This window comes from Pinus tabuliformis, chromosome 8 (genome assembly GCF_031772625.1).
Source record: "Pinus tabuliformis cultivar Carrire ecotype Pingquan chromosome 8, CPIR1, whole genome shotgun sequence".
Lineage (NCBI taxonomy): Eukaryota > Viridiplantae > Streptophyta > Pinopsida > Pinales > Pinaceae > Pinus > Pinus tabuliformis.
The window spans coordinates 1359665871-1359682714 of NC_142294.1; positions in this window are offsets into that span (position 1 = coordinate 1359665871).

Below are 16844 nucleotides of genomic sequence, written 5' to 3' on the forward strand. Positions count from 1 at the left end.
GATCTCAATAATGTGCAAAACACACAAAAGGTACGTATGGCAACTTTATATTTGGAACCAAATCAGTTTGTATGGTATCAATGGCTTTGTTCTCGTAAACAATTTATCACTTGGGCAATTTTTACGGAAGAATTGATAGCACATTATGAGGATACAAAAAGCAACACTTTTTTTAGCCAATTGATAAGTCTCAAACAAAAGGGTTCAATAATGGAGCACATTGAGGAGTTCCAAAAATTGAACATAAGGGTAAAAGATATTCCAGAGGAGCATAGGATTGATGTGTTCATAGGGTCTTTAAAGGATAATATCCAACATGATGTGCGCCTTTGGGAACCTGATTCATTAGAGAAGGCATTCAGGTTAGCAAGAAAAATGGAAAGCAAAATTATGGCAACTAGGAAGCATACCACTCACAACTATAAAGACGGAAGTGTTGTTGCCCATAGTCTTCCACAACCTACAAGGTTGACACCACAACAATTGGAAGAAAAAAGAGCAAAAGGGCTTTGTTACAATTGTGATAGCAAATACACAAAAGGTCATAAGTGTGCTGAGAAGAAATTATTCTACATAGATTGTGAAGAGGAAGAAGAAAAGGAGCAAGAAAGGTCAAAAGAAGAGGATATATTCCAGGAACAAAGCCTAGATGAAGAACAAATAAATCCGACCATATCTTGTAATGCATTGGCGGGAATTACCACTCCTCAAACCATCAAGATAGAAGGACAAATCAAGAAGAAAAAGGTAATAGTGTTGATTGATTCAGGAAGCACCCACAATTTTATTCATTGTAGGGTAGCAAAAGAATTGAATTGCTTCCTATATCCAGCACCAGAGTGTCAAGTGATGATTGCAAATGGAGGAACAATAAATTGTTCTGGAAAGTGCCATAATATCAAGCTATCCATGGGAGAATATGTATTGACTAGCCCAATGCTTTCCATTCCAATGGGAGGTGCTGATGTTGTACTAGGAGTCCAATGGCTACAATCCTTGGGTACAATAGCTTTTAATTTTCAAGAACTTTTCATGAAATTTTCTGTGGAAGGAAAGGAAGTTGAATTAAGGGGTATTGCAGGGAAACCAGGAAAGATAATCAGCTCTAATGGCATGACAAAGCTTCTAAAAAAGGAGCAAAGAGGTGTAATTGCACAATTATGTTCGCTAGATGTTTCCACATTGGAATCATCTATTTCTCCAGATCTCCAAAAAGTCCTGGACAATCATTCCAAGGTATTTGAGACTCCCAAAGGTCTCCCACCTATGCGTGATCATGATCATGCTATTCATCTGATTCCAGGAAGTGTTCCTCCAAACATCAGGCCGTACAGATATCCCTATGTCCAAAAAAGTGAAATTGAACGTATGGTTGCAGAAATGCTAGAGGCTGGTATAATTCAACCGAGTCAAAGTTCTTTCTCAGCTCCAGTAGTATTGGTGCACAAGAAGGATGGATCATGGCGCATGTGTCCAGATTATAGGGAGCTCAACAAGCTCACTATTAAAGATAAGTTCCCCATTCCTGTCATTGATGAATTACTGGATGAATTGCATGGATCAATTTACTTCACCAAGTTGGATCTTCGTTCGGGATATCATCAAATCAGAATGAAGATTGAAGACATTCCGAAAACGGCATTTAGAACTCATGAGGGTCATTATGAATTTTTGGTCATGCCTTTTGGCCTTACCAATGCACCTTCAACATTTCAAGGTTTGATGAATTCAATTTTCAAACCATTCCTTAGAAAATTTGTGTTAGTATTTTTTGATGATATACTAATCTACAGCAAGTCTTGGAAGGATCATGTTGAACATGTTGACAGGGTGCTACAACTATTGGAGGAGAAACAATTATATGCAAAAAGATCCAAATGTTTCTTTGGAGTCCAGGAGGTGGAATATTTGGGTCATATTGTATCTCATGAAGGAGTTAAGGTAGACCCTAGCAAAATTAAAGCCATTAAGGAATGGAAAATCCCCACATCCATAAAGCATCTGCGAGGATTTCTTGGGTTGACAGGGTATTATCGCAAGTTTGTTAAGAATTATGGGAGAATAGCAGCACCTCTAACAACATTATTGAAGAAAGATTCATTTTCATGGACTCCGGAAGCAACAAAGGCCTTTGAACATCTTAAAGAGGCAATGTGCCAAGCACCGGTCTTAGCTACACCGGACTTCACAAAAACCTTTATTGTGGAATGTGATGCTTCAGGAAATGGAATTGGTGCTGTTCTAATGCAAGATGAAAGACCCATTGCTTTTGAAAGTCGTCCAATCAAGGGAAAGTTTTTAAGCAAAGCTATTTATGAGAAGGAAATGTTGGCAATACTCCATGCACTTAAGAAATGGCGACCCTACCTAATGGGAAGACACTTCAAGGTAAAAACGGATCATGATAGCCTTAAATACTTTTTAGAACAAAGATTATCCTCTGAAGAGCAACAAAAGTGGGTCACAAAGATGTTGGGTTATGACTTTGAAATCATCTACAAAAAAGGGAAGCAAAATGTGGTGGCAGATGCACTCTCAAGAAAGGATGAGGATGTGGAAGCATTGTTGTGTGCCATTTCTATTATCCAACCAGATTGGATAAACGAAGCAAGGGAGGAATGGAAGAATGACGAAGAAGTGTGGGCACTTATTCGAAAGCTACAACAAGATTCCAGTACTTCTGATACATTTAGCTGGCAAAATGATTCGTTATGGTACAAAGATCGCTTATACCTCTGTAAGAATTCCCAGCTAAAACAAAAGATTCTTATGGAATTGCACACTTCTCCCTTAGGAGGGCACTCAGGATTTTTAAAAACTTACCACAGGGTTAAGAAGGAATTTTTTTGGGATGGCCTTAAATCAGATATTCAAAAGTTTGTGGCGGAATGTTTGGTTTGCCAACAAAATAAAGTTGAAACAATTAAGACACCGGGTCTATTACAACCTTTATCCATTCCAAGCCAACGTTGGGAGGAGGTTTCAATGGATTTTATCACAGGTTTACCCAAGTCTGAGGGAAAGAGTGTCATCATGGTGGTAGTTGACAGACTTACCAAGTATGCACACTTTTGTGCATTATCACATCCATTTAAAGCCAGTACAGTTTCTACTGCATTTATGGAAACAGTTCAAAAGCTACATGGAAACCCAAAGATTATTGTAAGTGACAGAGATCCCATTTTCACTGGAAATTTTTGGACAGAATTATTTTCTTGTCTTGGTACTCAGTTAGCTCATAGCTCATCTTATCATCCTCAATCTGATGGGCAAACTGAGATAGTAAACAAATGTTTGGAAGGATATCTTCGTTGCTTTGTATCTGATAAACAGACACAATGGGTCAAATGGTTGCCTCTGGCTGAATGGTGGTATAACACTTCCTTCCATACAGCAACAAAAATGACCCCATTTATGGCACTTTATGGGTATCAACCACCATCCATCACATCATATTTAAGAGAAAATTCTAAGGTTCAGGCAGTGGAACATCACATCGAACATCAACAACAAGTCCTCCAACTCTTAAAGGATAACCTCGTGTTGGCACAAAATAGAATGAAACAACAGGCAGATCAACATCGCAGTGAAAGAAGTTTTGATGTAGGTGATTGGGTATTCCTACGGCTACAACCATATAAGCAAATGTCCCTAAAGCAAGCTAAGAAGGATAATAAATTATCACCAAAGTATTATGGTCCGTACAAGGTGTTGCAAAAGATTGGTACTATGGCATACAAATTGGAGCTTCCTGCAGCTTCTCGATTGCACCCAGTTTTCCATGTTTCATGTTTAAAGAAGGTTATAGGCGACAAGCTCCCAGTTCAAACAATATTGCCAGAACTTGACGAGGAAGGAAAAATTATATTGGAACCGGAAGCAGTCACAGAAACAAGAACTCGACAGCTACGAAATCGATCAATTTCAGAGTATCTTATCAAGTGGAAGAACTTATCCGCTGAAGATTCCACATGGGAGGATGAGAATTTTATGCAGAAGTATCCAGAACTACTCAAGCGTTGAGGACAACACTTTTTTGAAGGAGAGGGGCATGTTGGGTCCCTATAATACTAGTGATTACCCCATTACTATTGTAGTTATACCCCTTATTTATATTGTTGTGCCCCTATTACCCCCATATTGTTATTTCTGTGCCCCATAGAATCCCTCTATTGTTATTTTTGTGGCTTTATATTATTATTGTTAGGTCGGCTGGATTATATTGTGACTCCTTAGACTCCTATATATAGAAAGGAGGTTTTGTCATTTGTATCATCCAAGAATTGTTCATTTATGTAATGTAAAGGAGGTTGCCCCCTCGAAGAGGCTGAATTCTAAGGCGTGGATCTCTCTTTTCTATCTTTTTGTGAGCTAGTTTCATAACAGGGTAGCAAGGGATAATTATGAGGATATCTTGAGGCAAAAAGGATTTATCTATGGTAGGGAAATTAGATAGCTCTTTAGATACCTTTGATTTTGCTTGGAAATAAAGGATCAAATCTTAGAGGCTTACCGGGTTACTAAAATTTTGGTTCATGGTAGAAAAGTATAGTTCTACGGATATTCTGAAGTAGCAAATGATATCTCTTGGATTTACATGGTCACTGACAACCTGGATAAGGGGGATTGAGGTAGCGAAGGCCCTTTCTAAGGCACACAGGCTTAACTGTGGATGGGTCAACAAATAAAATCACTGTGGAAACCCTCCCAAATTTCCTGTGGCTAACTGAAGGCACATTAGGGGATGGTCTAAGGTTGGTTTTTCCTTCCTAAGGCTACTTAGGATAGCGAAACCACCCTAAATCAATCCAGAGGATGTTTAGGGAAGAAATATAGGATTTAACCATTCTCCGAAGTAGTAAGGGCCATGTTTGGTCTTTTAAGAGGTAGTAGGCCATACTTGGATAACAATGATCATTTCATTGGATCTGTACCAGGAATCAGTTAGTTATAAGTAACAATAGTAAGCCCATAAGTGGAATGATTTCTTAGACTTACTATAAGGTAAGGACTAGATCTAATAAGCTATTAGAATAGCTAAATACTTTAGCAGTCAATTGTACTACAATTGTTGTGTGAATTATGGTTCAAGTTCCACATACTTGGTTTCATGTTCATGAGCCGAGAATTGTTTCAAAGCAATCTATGGAGTACTATTAATGGACTAGTGCTAGAATTTCATTAGGGAATGAGCCTATGAGATCTTTAAATTGGTATATTGTGTTGATGTTGCTTATCTATTCACTATTGTATCTTATTTGTCATTGACGAAGGTTTTAAAGGATAATGTAAATTTGGTGAAATATTTCTTGGATTTTTGAAACCCTAAAGGAAAAAATTCCCTAGGTACATTAAATTCATCCTCACATGTAATCTAGTTGATGGAAAAGTGACATGAACATGGTGAGATAATAAGCCTTTACAACCTTCTGTTGTAACATATACTCAGGCTTCCATATTGAACATAGGTACACTTCTATCGACATAAGTTGTCTTTTGATTTATATAACTTGGCTAACATCATTCCACCTAGTACATAAGATAAACAAGGCAAATTTCTTTAGTTTATTGTTTAATCAACTAACGAAATATTTTCATGTTATGAAAAAATCCTCTCACCCCCTTTTCATCATCTAGATTCACTAATTGTATGTTCTTCACTAGAAACATGAAAAAATTGAATTGCGGAGGTGAGGCACAACTGAAAATAATCATGATTACAAGGTTTAGGTTAATAAAAGAAAACAAAAGATCATCTCCTACAATACTTCTTGGTCAACAATCTCTTCTAATATAGATCTTACTTAAACTCCTTTCCTGTAGACTATCAACACTGTCGCTACATAACGTTCACCTTCATTTGCTACTTTTGAACGCTTATGACAATGATACAATAACTTCATTGAGACTTTGTGCTGATACTAAATGGATTTGTGAAAAATATCATCTTCTAATTCACAATTCACCACAAACAAGTCTAACGGGGTATGTTTGGAAGGGTTGTTAATAACATTATATCTAGCTTGATTTCTCATAAAAAATTACTTGTATTGCTAAAAAAATGCTTTAAAATATCCATACATTTTGAGGGGTAACACAAAGAATTCTTCAAAAATAGAGGAAAACATGTGCACCAGAAAATCCATGGTCTAGGAGTCAACCCTTGATTCTTGAATCCACATCAATTGGACTTGTTGAATTCTTTCTTGGTTACCTGGCCTAGTCTTCTTCCTTTGGTGCCAGTAGTACCAACATCACTTGTCATTGATGGTTCCTCTACCTTTGTATCTTTCTCCATTGCTTTTTCATTTTCCTATTCAATGCACTAGATAGCATTATGAAAGTGTCATACTTGGACTCCAATTATTGTAGCCTAAGGCCTCTAAAGGACAACATTCTCCTAAAGCCTTTTGTTCTCAATTTCACAAGCTGATTATTCCTCAATTTGACATTACAGGTGTACAATTTTGGTATACTTGGATTTTGTGCTTTTGGAGAAGCCAATTTTTGGAATAATTTTACACTTTGTGATCTAAAAATTTCCATGATACCCAATTTTTTATTAACAAGCCTATTGGAAGAAGTTGGATATAATGATAGGCATGTTGTAGTAGAATCTTGCAAATAAAATTTTGTCTAGAAATGGAGTTTACAACTGTCATGGACATGTTCAAAAGGAGCATCTTATTATTTCTAGTGGACTTTTGTGTCTAGAAGATATTGTCTTTAGTTGCGAGAGTTTGGATTCCACATAACCATTTCAAGAAGGTGACCAGTATCTTTGATGTTTCCATCTAGGTTATTGTTTCTTAGAAGTTTAAGATTGAAGGTTTGCAAGATTCCATTTCTAAGGCAGTGGATCTGAAATTTGATAAAGCTTGGACAATTATTTTCGAAAGATGGCATTGTTCGCATATTTTGAGAGGAAAGAAAAAGAAGAATAAAAAAATAATATTAGAGGTGATGAAAATAAGTTCATAAACATTTGAAAATCATGAAATGAAGTAATTATTGTGGGACTTGTAGTTCAATACTACTGTAATCCACCAGGAAAGCCTTCTGCAGCATTTGGAAATGAAGTGTTGACTTCATGTGTTGTGAATATTGGTGCTCAAGTTGCATCTGTTTTGTGTATTGAGTATGCAGTCGATATGCCAACAATAGGCATGACTCTCCCATATGGTGGGGAAGATTTATCAAGGCATCTCCTTGATCACAATTCTTAGGTAAAGACCATCAAGCAGGTTTGGTGTTATTTTTTATGTTGTTGGTGAAATAATCAATGACCCACATTGTCATGTGCCAATAAAATCTAGTGCATTGTATTTGATAAAATAGGTACCCTCACAAAAGGAAAACCCTCTATTACTAGTGCTAAAGTTCTATCAGATATGAAATTGGGAGAATTTCTCAAAATAATTGTTCCTTGGTTTACGATCTAACAATAGAATCTTAACCTTACCCATGCAATTATGACCTTATTGCAATCTTCTAACTTCGTCTTCCCATTACAAAACTGGAGGTATTACTAAATTACCACCAATTATATCCATGACTCCACAATCAATGTCAATAGCATTCAAGTGCCAGAAACACGCGATATTTTTCAAGAATTCAATGTTAGATTTAATCCTGACCATTGACACAACTAATCCAACAATCCTCATACATCCTAGAGTATTGAGTTAGGTTCACTCTATAATTTCAGTGGCTTCTAAAGTTCAAATAGAGGTTGGATATAAAATGATTCCAAAGCTAGCAAAAACTACACTACTCTTCCACATGCAACAAAGGTTCATATCTAAAATGATATCTTGTTTCACTATGGTTCAAACAATATTTCATTAGATTTGTATGGTGAACTCCACTTCAAACACATTCAAAAAAATCAATTCAAACGTAGTTGAGTAGTGATCATCGATTGGCAAGGGAAGTGGCAGAATACGCATATCACTTTAATTTCTTTTGCGAGCCACCTACAACTACAGATATGTAGGGGCTTGGGACCAAGAATACTGCTTGATTTTGAATCTCTTATCGGAAAAGATGTAAGGTGTTAAATAGATGGGATAGATATTTTGGTTGGTAACTGGAAGCTAATGTTTGAGTTTGGAGTGTCTACACCTTCAATTGCAGAGGATTATTTAAAGGATATGGAATAACATGCCATAATAGGAATTTTGGTGACCTTTGATAAAATACTAGTGGAAATGATGGCCATTTCTAATCCACTTAAAAGGGAGGAAGTTGTTTTCATATAAGGTCTAAAGAAAATGGGCATACACCCAATCATGGTTACAAGAGATAACTATAAAACAAATCAAGTTGTTCTGCAAGAGTTGGTTACTCAACATGTCAAGGCTAAGGTCATTCCTGCTAACAAAGCTGAAACAATTCGTTCTCTTTAGAAGGATGGATTTTATGATATGCAATGGCAAGCCATATATAAATCTTGGGAACTTAAATGGGTGAATAACAAGCACTTATTGTTCTCAGTTTCTTCAACGAAAAGTTTCCAAAAATGAAAAGTAATCCACCATTGAAACGAAACACAATAGCCCACATCAGTATCATTTGCTGAATATGTAAAGCTGACAATTTTATAGTAGTCATAAGTGCTCTCAAGAAAATGAAATCAAAAGGCTTCTACCTGAATATCACGTTCACAATACTTATAAAATATATGGATGATGGGGGATGTTTGAAAATATGGTGTTGGCTCTGCACTAGATAAAATCCTTTAACTGGAAATTGAGATCATCCAAATAGAAACATTAAAGTGGTTCGAGTAGCCAACTGCCTCTTTCATTGGGGAGTCAAACACATAAGGACAAATATTCCCATGTTCATCCATCACAACCTTGATATGGAGGTTGGAATTAGTTTTTCCGAACCTTGATAGGTATGCATCAAATGTGCCAGTCAGAAGGTCTCATCAATTAAACAATGGAGACATTTTCAAGCAGATATCCATGAAGATACATTCCATAATGCCAAATCTCAACAAGGCTCATAGAAATGAATCAACACCATTATTTATAATATACAATGATCTTTAATGCTTTTGTCTTGTTGATTCCTCCATCTCCCTCTAAGACTAATTCTCATAGATCTGAGACTAATGTATCTATGTTATGATCTTAAATCCTCTCATGCTTCCCAAGTAATCCATATACTTTTGAAGAGAACTCCTTTTGTTGCCACTTAAGACAATGATATCAATATTAAATTTCTTTCTTCTGTATATATCTCCATTAACTTTATTTATGTTGAAGGTTGTGCTACAATTTTGGAAAATATTTAATGAAGATTACATTCTAAGATTCTTTGGCATTGTGTCATGTACCTCCTATAGGAATATAAATATAGTTGAATAACCACTATTCCCCCTATATGCACCCTCAAGGGATAAGTGACCACTATTCTATAAAGATATGTTAGGGATTTACACTCGCACATTCTTACATTTTCATGGAGAAATTTCCATCGTAAAATATTTAGTTTTGTGGCATAATAGTCATTAAATATATATGCCAAATGTATTTTTTCCAAATAATGTTCATAACTTCTAACCACACTTATAAAGACGTTTAAATTTTTTTGTGAATCTAAAATTAAAATGATACTTTAGAAATGGGTTTTCTTTCTATTGGCCATGGATCTTATCATTCTTTTCCATTGTCTCTATAGATTTTGAAGCAACAATTCTTATTCCATCTACTTCTAAGGATGATACAGATTAGTTAGATCTTTGACTTCTTAGAATCACTATAACCTCCACAATATTCACCTTGGGAAATTATATCTTGGACAATATGTTTATTTCTTGACGACCAAGAATCCTCCTATAAGGCAATATTATCACATAATAAGGAAACCAAAAAGTAAAAATCTGACTTCTGAGGCAGAATCATAGCCTATTGAAATTTATGAAGTTTCTTTATCCTTAAATTCATTTACTCTATCACAATTGATGTAATGATAGCATAATACAAAGCATCAGTGAAAGCTTCCACACCCAAACTTTTCATTGGGAAAAGTCTGAGTGTTTATATTCTAGCCTCCAATGAATCCTAGCAAAATACAGGAGCATTGTTTTTTAATCCATGAAGGAATTTTCTCCATATTCATTGGTAAACCTGTTGATCTATGACCTTCGCTCAATCACAAAAGGCCAACATTGGGTCCCTTCAACTGACATACAATATTCATAAAAAAATGGGTCAAGTTTGACCACTGAGGATTATTAAGGCTATGTTGTGGATAAAACAATTCAACTCCACTTTTTCATTTTGAACATATATGAATGCGTTGAGCCATGATTACATGTGCACCAAGAAGCATAGATTTTTCATTTTATTCACTAGAATGCCTCAACTAAGTTTGATATAACACCAATACAAGACTATTGTGTGAAGTGAATTCCATAGGAATTTTACACATATTACAAAGTATATGAACTTTAGATAAGAAATCATTAGTGCTTAGACATTGTAGAGAAAGGTATTTTTTCACATATTACAAAGTATATGAACTTTGTATTGGAAATAATTGGTGTTTAGAAAGAAGCTAGAGAAATATTATAGATATATAATTAAATATTGATCATATCTCTTTTATTCCAAAATATCTAAATAGGTGCATGGGAGAGTAGATCGATGAGGCATCCCCTCCAAAATTTCCTATGGACCATTCTTAACTCCTTTCTCATTCTTGTAGTATCCTCTTATGAGGGAGGATCTACACAGGTGTGGCTTTTCCTTTTGGTATTGGGCCAAGATCTCTGATATATCACAAATTGAACCCTTTTGTTTTGGTTGTGGCATAAAAACTGATATAGTTTTTCTAAATAGTAAGGTTCCTAAACTGCATGAAATTCACACGGGGAATTCACTAGGGGGGCAATACCATACATACCAACCACATTCATATTGGGGGATATATATTGAGGAAAAAATGACATAATATATTGAGCATATAAAAGGGCTTAAAGGGTTTTTATATTGACAGGTATAAAAAATGGAGCTCAAAGTTAATGAAAAACTATAAGGGGTATAAAAAATGTTAATGAAAAATTGGATACCTACAATATCTAGTGAAAGTAGTGGTTTTTTAAATTGGGAAGGTGTATTGGGTTCGTATTGGTAGGGGGTTACATAATGTGATTTTTAGAGGTATTTTCCAATATGTAGTCAAATTAAGGGTATTTTTTAGTATGCCATGAATGCACGTGATATGTCAGTGGTTCATTCGGTGAAGCCCCCATGGAAATTCATTGGAGTTTATTCTTTAGGGGAATCCAAAAGATACATCAAACAATTCCATTCCCATTCCACGTAGTTGTGAAGTATTCAATCATTGCCACAAAGAGAAATGAACTAATTATGATATCCACTACCAAGAGAGATGACAAGTTTCTTGCAAAGTGCTCCACTGTATTTGGAATGAATTTTCAATGAAATTTTATTTCTTAGAAATAAATCACCATCTCCCTATATCCAAGACTTAAAGTGTTAGGAATAAATTATGTTTAAATAGTAGGGTAAACAACAACTTGTAGTCAATCAATTTGAAAAATTTGCATGCTCTATCCAACAAAATTTAAATCATGCCCTTGTAATTTGGAATATCAAAACCCCAAACAACTTTTTTGGCATTTTTGTAAAGATCTTGATGTCTTGTGTAGTTTTCCATGTTTCAATTGATACAACTGAGATGCTACTAAAATTTGGGGATGGACAATCCTTATTGAAAGAAATGATCAAAAAATTATTATTGCTCTTGAAATAGATATATTCAACATTCTTTTTCAAAAAATATGACTAGCTAGTCCTATTCCTTGGCATTCATAAACTTGTGTGAGCATAGGTTTTAGAAAGTCACTTAAAGTGGAAATTGTTCAACTTAGAGTCTGCAGTAATACATGAAAGAACTCAATAACAATCCTTAGCAAGCGATTGATTAATTAATTTTCTAATTCATTGTTTTCCAGTAACACATGCATTTCAAGAACCAACCAAGAGAATGCTCAAAGGTTTCTCATCGACTCTTCCTAACTCCTTTCTCACTCACCTACTCCCATCATATGATGGAGCATATACTCTCTCAATTGTGCCTTCACCTCCTGTGATTGGGCCAAAATATCTATTAGATCTTCAACCTTCCTCTTAAATAGCTACATTTTTCTCAATAAACCCAACTATTCCATTAATACGAATCAAGTAGAAATTCCCCCTTATATCTTCCTTTAGGAAAATCCAACTTGAAAAAAGCTTTCTCCCAAAATAAAACATGTTCAAGTTCCTATCATTTTGGTAGTTGTAGCCGCAAATGAAGTATGCCAAAGTTATTGGAATATGTGGTTTAATATAGTTTTCCAACTGGCCAGGGAAGCATTTACCCTCTTCACCTAGACTGACATCAACAATATAGCCATCTAACCAAAATTTGGTTCAATATTAGATGGGAACAAATGGCAATAAATATGAAAAACAAAAGGAAAAATGGAATGTTGTACTAATAAGCAACCTAGGAAATACAAACCCCATTAAGTATATGTGTGTAGGGTAGACAAGTTTTACTCTTTGTAGAATCAACAAACGCTATGAAATACACTATAAGTGAAAATTCATTGAGATTTAAGGCTGAAGTAATAGCCCAAGCATCGACATCCGAAGACTAGGAGTAGAGCTACATGTTTTTATCTTGAGGTTACATCCAAGGGATGGATCCAACTTTGTTAATGAATAATGATATCATTATTGAATAGTAATGTTGGAAAAGATATGCAAGATTCCAAGACTCTGAATTCTCAAACCGTACAGGGAAGCCATTAATTTCTTCTTCTACAATGCTATGGACAATATTCTAGGGTTCTGATCCCTTTCTAAATCGAAGACATTCATTTGAATTAATCTTGCCCTTTTCATTCATGTTTTTTTTTGGTGAATGAAATATTTTCCTTATGAATGTTTTTGGAATGTAACAATTTACAATTTAACTTTTCGGGGTGAATTTTATCCATCTTAAAATCGTTTATTTTGATATTTGGCATGTGATAACTGATATTCATTTGTTTATATCTGCTCAATTTTATTTCTTTGTAGATAATTTTCTTTTGCTTATCTTTATTGGATTATGTCCCCTTTCTTGCCCTATTTCCTTCTTCCCTACCTATTGGTTTACCATTTCATAGTTTTTCCACCATTCATCTCAAGCCATGTTGCCTTCTTCCTTCATTTTTTCCCCTTATTGACCAATTGATTGTCATACCATCCCCATCCTTTCTTTCCACTATTTGATCCATACCACCCTTTCTTTGCATCCTTACAACTAAACAATTACATGAACAATGAGGAGCATGTCATTGATGAAGGTCTAAAGTGTTATTCAAGTAGCCATGCCCCATTCCAACATATCCAATTACATTGATGGTAAGTAGTGTGGTGTAGCATCCCTACTTTGCTCTGTGTAGATGGATGATATTCCTTTTAATAGAATTGAACGAAACAAACTATTGTGAGCTCCCTAAACTTTAGCATTGCATATCCATTTGACATAATATTTATTGCCTAACTACTAAGAAAATTGTCCTATAAGCCAGTGTTCTCACATGAAGAATATACATTTTGTATGGATGTCTTCAAACTAGATGTGTAGAAATTTATAGTTCAGATTTAGCCATTTTGTCCATCTTAAACTCACTTTTCTCTTTTTTTTCATCTTTAGCATGTGACTTAAAGTCAAGACAATCTTCTTCATATCTACTCAATCTTATTATATTTTCATATAAATAGATAAATAAATTCGTCATTTTATTATCCCATTTACCTTCTAGACATAGTTGAATTAGTTTCTTCTACTAAAGCAATTCATGTGAACCAGTTTCCAAGCATGAATTTCCCTTGTTGTTTATCCTTAGAAAATTGAGATTGAATAAAAAATTTCCCCAAGAATAAAACAAGTGAATATTTCTTTCACATGTCACTTCTTCTCAAACTCAATGTATCTTATTTATATGAGTTTCTTCTCTTGAGGCTAATTCCTCTACTAGAAATTATAATCATTTTGTGACCTAAGACAACCAAGTCGAACAAGATTATAGACACAACTTGTGAAGAACATAAGAAAATATCTGACCCAATTGAGTTAAAGATACTGCACATTGTAGCTAAGTTTAAGAGTAGTGGTAAGTTGTATGCAAAGACACCCTCACTAACATTGATCGATGAAGGAATTTTAAATTTAAATAATAGGTGTAATATTTCTTAAATAAAACTAATAACTTTCAGAGTATTCATTTAATTAATAATCCATAGGTAAGGCTCTAGAAGCCTATGGTCCAACAAAAGACAAATAATTTACTCAATGAAAATTACAGGAGAGAAATATGAAGCTTAAACTATGTTTGGACTTAGTATGCATCCAACCTAGAAAAAATGTATAAATTCAGGTTACAATTGAGAGCCTTGATAATTCATGCTCTATTCTTGTACAGTTCATCCAACAGAACAACATTTATTTGATTTACTCATGATGCAAAAGTTGGATGCTATCATAAAAGAGCTGTTAATTCTCTTGAATATTTGGTAGGTTTCAGCGAGTCTGTAATAGACAAGGTTCATATATAGAATATCTGGAATATAGTAATATCCATAATAGGACAAGTAATATTATATATAATTAATAGTTATATATAAGAATGTTGAATGTACAAGTCATATCATTGGTTCTAAATGAATTTTGAAATTTGATTGCAAGTTGAATTTCTAATCTTGGTGTTGGGGCCTTTGTTTTAAGATTTTGCAGAGAAGGCAATCGATGACAAGTGGCAGAGATGATCGTTGGGGAGTTGCGGAGTTGACGGCCAAGGGAATATTAGAAAGTGAAGGATGATTGGTAGTCATGAAGGAGTGGCAGGAAGAAGAAGGGACAACCGAGTGAGGAAAGAGCATAGGAAACTGAGAATGAAGATAGTCGAGCAAAAGGAAATTAGCACTTGCAGTCCAAGTGGATGACAGGAGATAAAAAAACAGAAGAAAGAGAAAAGCAGGGTTGTTTCTAGTCAGTAGAGAAAGTCTGTAATAGTTCTAGTCTTCCTTTTTTGTGGAGTAATGTAAAAGAATCCATGATCATGTTTGTACAATTCTATGTTGGTTGTGTGATTTCTATTGTTAATGATCAGGCCTTGAGCCTTGTGTACTACATCATGTTATGTCAATGGAGAAGAATGTTCTAGAACCACCTTGTGCCTTTGAGCATTGTGTTATCTATTTAAATTTTAATGAATGTATCTAGTTAGATAGTTTCCTGATATAGCATGAGTAGATATTTTCGAATTGGTTAGTTTGTATGTTAAGGTACTATATTTTTGTCTCTTTCATTTGATATGACTCCCTTGGTATCTAATTCCACCCTCATCTAACTTCAATCGTGACACACCTCGGGTGAGACTCCTTACCCTCCCTAGGTAAGGTGAAAATGTTGGCATTTCTCTAGACTACAGTGGAGCCTTGTTGGCCCCCTTGTGCCTCAACCTAGGGTCTCAACCCTGTTGTAATTTTCATGCCAAAAAATGGTTCTATTGTCGGGACCTGAAATTCAAAAGGAGGGTTCAGAATATGGTATCAAGGATTTTTAAGAAGGAAGTACAAAACTTGTGGGACGAGCAAGTGGATCAGTTTGTCTCTCAGCAAGCTCTACTTTGTCGTCGAGCTGCTGCGAAACTCAAAGACGAGATCCTATACTCGGAGGCTACAAGTGATCCATACGAGATATTTTAGTGAAAGTTCCTAGAAGAATTGTACAACTGGTTGTAGAGATTGAAGGTGAAGGGTAGGTCGGGAGGACAAACATTGTCTCGTCACGACTAGACTCTGACAAATCTCGTGAAGCTTTACCGTCTTGACATAGATCTGACAAGAGCTGTAGATTTTTGGGTGTAAACTACACTAGAATGGTATGTTGTTGAGTTCGTGGTAGAAAGCCACCAGTCCTTTTTGAAAGCTGATGTTATGTTCGAAACAGGGTTGAGAGGGAAGTTGTTGAAAGAAATGACCCTCTGGATTAAAATCTTAATGGTGGAAGAAGGTCTATTTATATTCCAAAGTCCAAGCATGAAAGTGTAAACACACAGTACTGGGGGAAGGATATAAGGGGAGGGATGCTTCCAATTGAGGGATCATGAGGTTATTAGAATGATGGACATCGAGGATTCATGGAGGGTTAGGGAAACGAGAGCGCAGATAGCAGATAAATGGCAGGAAAAGGCCATGAAGGCGATTAAAATGCAGTCAGAGGAACTACACCAAGAAGGATAGGTGTTGAGGAGCCCGGAAGTGGAAGGTAGGATGGAGGAGAACTCAACAAAAGGGATAGGGACAACTGGAAGCTAAGAAGGCGATATGAGCCCTCCCTCACCGATCACAGGGGAGGGGTTGAATGGAACTAGTTGTGTTGGCTCAAAGGAAGATTTAGAGAATGAGATGTACTTTTTTATGCAGAGACTGTTCGTGGAAGATGATGTGTCTAGAAGAATCAATGACCCAACCCCCTGAGGCTTAAGTAGCATCTCCACCAACCTTCCCCTAGTACTCTACAACAACCTTGACAAATTTCTTTCTAAGTTGCTTAAGACGATAAGAGTGCATATTGTGCATGTTAACTATAAGGTTGGTACTATTAGCGGTGGAAATAATAGTATTATTTTGGCGTTACATGGATATCTACAGTCGGGATCACAAGGTTTTGTGCTTTTAGCACAAACATGGCATATAATGGTGGGGTCATTTACAAGATATCCATAATTCTCCAGCAGAGGAAATGAAGACGTAGAGAAACATTGG